Here is a 2925-nt window from a genome sequence, read left to right as displayed (position 1 = left end):
CATTTTCTTAGCTTAAAGTCATATTTGTGGATTAACAAAAAAAAGTCCCCTAATTTCCAAACATTAAGCTGATTATTGTTAAACTGTCTTTGGTAATTTTTTTTATTTCAATAAGAAATACTCTGTAGGATAACAAAACCTCTGCTGCTACAGCAGTAATGACTTTCTGATACCTAGCATGTGATCTCTTCCACTATGTGTTCCTGCTGTGGTAATTTGTGCAGAATGTGGTTTGGCATTATGTTGATTAAATAAGCATGGCCTCACGTGGAAAAGATGGTGACATATGTTCCAACAAATTCTGTCTATATTGTTCAGTGTTCACAGATGTGCAGCTTAGTGAGCTGCCTTCTTACTTATTCTCTATGCACTAATCAATGCATCCTCATACCATCATAGACTCCTGCTTTTAAACTACTTGCAGGTGGTCCGTCTTCGCGCCAGACTATAGGATGATGTGTCCATGATGTAAGAATGCAGTTTTCTATTCTGATCCGTGAAATCATTTTAGATTCAGCTCATCTGAAATGTATAACAAGTCCTGAGAACATTGGAGTTCTTGGGACAATTTTATCATAGTCACAAACTGTTGACTTGGTTTTGCTAATACAACCAATAACTGCATTCCCTGGGCAGCTTTTCGACATCTTTAGTGATCTCCACTATAGAATCATTTCAGTTTTATTGCTGTATTTTTCTCTGTACCAGCATGTAACAGTATTCTAGAACAATTACCGATTTTTTTTCCTCTAGTGACCAAGCATTGATTCAAATATTATCAAACTTTTAGTCCCGATAAAACCTTGTTAAGATGCTTCACATTGTACATCTGTGATGTCCAAAGTTTTTGTCATGTGGGGAAAAGAAAGTCAACTGAAAATCACTCACAAGCCAAAAAATATATCTTTTTTTTTTTAAACTAAAACTCAAAACATTATATTGTGATGACCTTTTAAATAACTGTTCAGTAATAAACTAAGCATGTTAAATAAACAGTTTTTGGAAGAAATTTATGTGTAAATCAATGTATACAAAACTTCATTATGGTTATGCACATTTGGCTTTTTAAAGGAAATGTATCCAATTTGTGATTTTTTTTGGCTCAATTAATAAAATATTAAAACAAAAGCATTTTTATCTAAAAGAGCAGGAGTAGAGTCCCTCTTTCTTTGAAAATGATTGGTGTATTTAGATAGGTTTAATAAAATTGGCATAAAACACTGAGTGCCAATATCGTCTTATAAGTAAAAAGTCAATGGATAGATATTGACTTTTAGATCTTACTATAATTAAATAGGTCTTATTTACTAAGAAATCATAGAGAACAGCTCATGTTTTTATGATTGTGAAACCTCACTGTATACGCTCTGTGGTTGTTTTAATCAGTCACATTTGGCTGGGTAGTTAATAACACCTTATTCACTGATGTGAGAAAGTCAGATGAATGTATTGTTTCCATTCACCTTTATTTTTTAAGAAATACTGAAAGAGAAATAAAACGTTCTCTTCCAGTGACTGAGAACACCATTTCAATCCCTTGAACATTTTCACATTGTGTTACAGTTACAAACTTCAATGTATTTTATTGGAATTTTATGAGGTTTCCAAAGTGTTTTACAAATCAAAAGCAGAAAAGTGTCGTGTACAATTGTTCACAGCACCCCCATCCCAACTCCACTCCAAATCAGTAATGTGCAGAGTATGCAAACTCCATTTCTTCAGTGTTGTTGTGTGGAGCTTCCAGGTGTGTCTCTGGTTTTACAGAACATAATCAAGTAACTGAATTACGTCCTCCTCATGCAATCATGATCGACGGAGGCTGGGGCAGTCTGACAGAAGTGAGGCTACCATCTACCACCAGCAGACAAGGCTGGTGGTAGATGGTACCACCAGCCTTGGTGGTACCACTTGTTGTCTCACCAACAAGTGAGACAGAAAGTGTCTCACTTGTTGCCCAAGGACGCAACAAGTGAGTCAGATTGAGTGAACTCTTACCACCGCTGCTGTTATTTTAAAAGCAATATTTCCATAAGCCCTATGAAATCTGAGTTCATTTAATTCTATAGTCATATTCAACAAACCTATATGTCCCAATGAATACAGTTAGTCATATTGAAAGTACTATTTCAAAATAACAACCTTTAAGCAGGTGTAAAACATACTTTTCACTAAACCCACATTTTTGTTTTTAAAAATAGTTGTTTTATTAGTCTGATGAAATTCCATAATTTTAAATGTCAGTTTCATTACCTTTAAGTGGAAAATCAACATAATTAACAGAAATAAAAGTTTTTAAACATCATACTGTGTGTAATATGATGTGTTTTGCTTAGTGATAAAATTCCTGTAACAAATTAACTTTTCAATAATATTTTAATTTCTTGAATGAGTCTGTAACAGCTTTTAATTTTATCACAACACCCTGTGTTGAGTTTCTAATTTTCCTTGAAATGTTCCCTTCTCTCTCTCTCCCTGTTAGCCAGCAGGAATTTACTACTAACTGGAGTGTTACCCCAGCAGCTCTCCCATTTGTCATCCATCAGGCGCAGCAAAGTTATTGGAACGTTGCAGTTGTGCTTCTCGTGGCGTGGATGCGGCCGGCGGGCACGTTCTTGGGGTTGCAGTAAAACAAGCGTCTAATGACACCCCCTGTAACCACAGTAAAAGGAAGGGGGGGCATGCATCACCAGTGCTAACCCAGGAAATGCCTTGGTTGGCCACAGGGTAATTGGGACTGTCCCATATAATTTGGGCAGCGAAGCAGGCAAGTTTGGCCAGAACTCCTGCACTTGTTTCTCCCTGGATGTTGGTCAACCGCACTGCACCATATAAATGATAAAAGGAACGGAAAGGCAAACTTTGAGATAAACTTTGACTTTGGAAATTTGGGAATAAAAGTAGACAAAGAGTCTGATTTGAAATAGA

This window comes from Xiphophorus hellerii, chromosome 23 (genome assembly GCF_003331165.1).
Source record: "Xiphophorus hellerii strain 12219 chromosome 23, Xiphophorus_hellerii-4.1, whole genome shotgun sequence".
Lineage (NCBI taxonomy): Eukaryota > Metazoa > Chordata > Actinopteri > Cyprinodontiformes > Poeciliidae > Xiphophorus > Xiphophorus hellerii.
Note: the sequence above shows the minus strand (reverse complement) of the source record.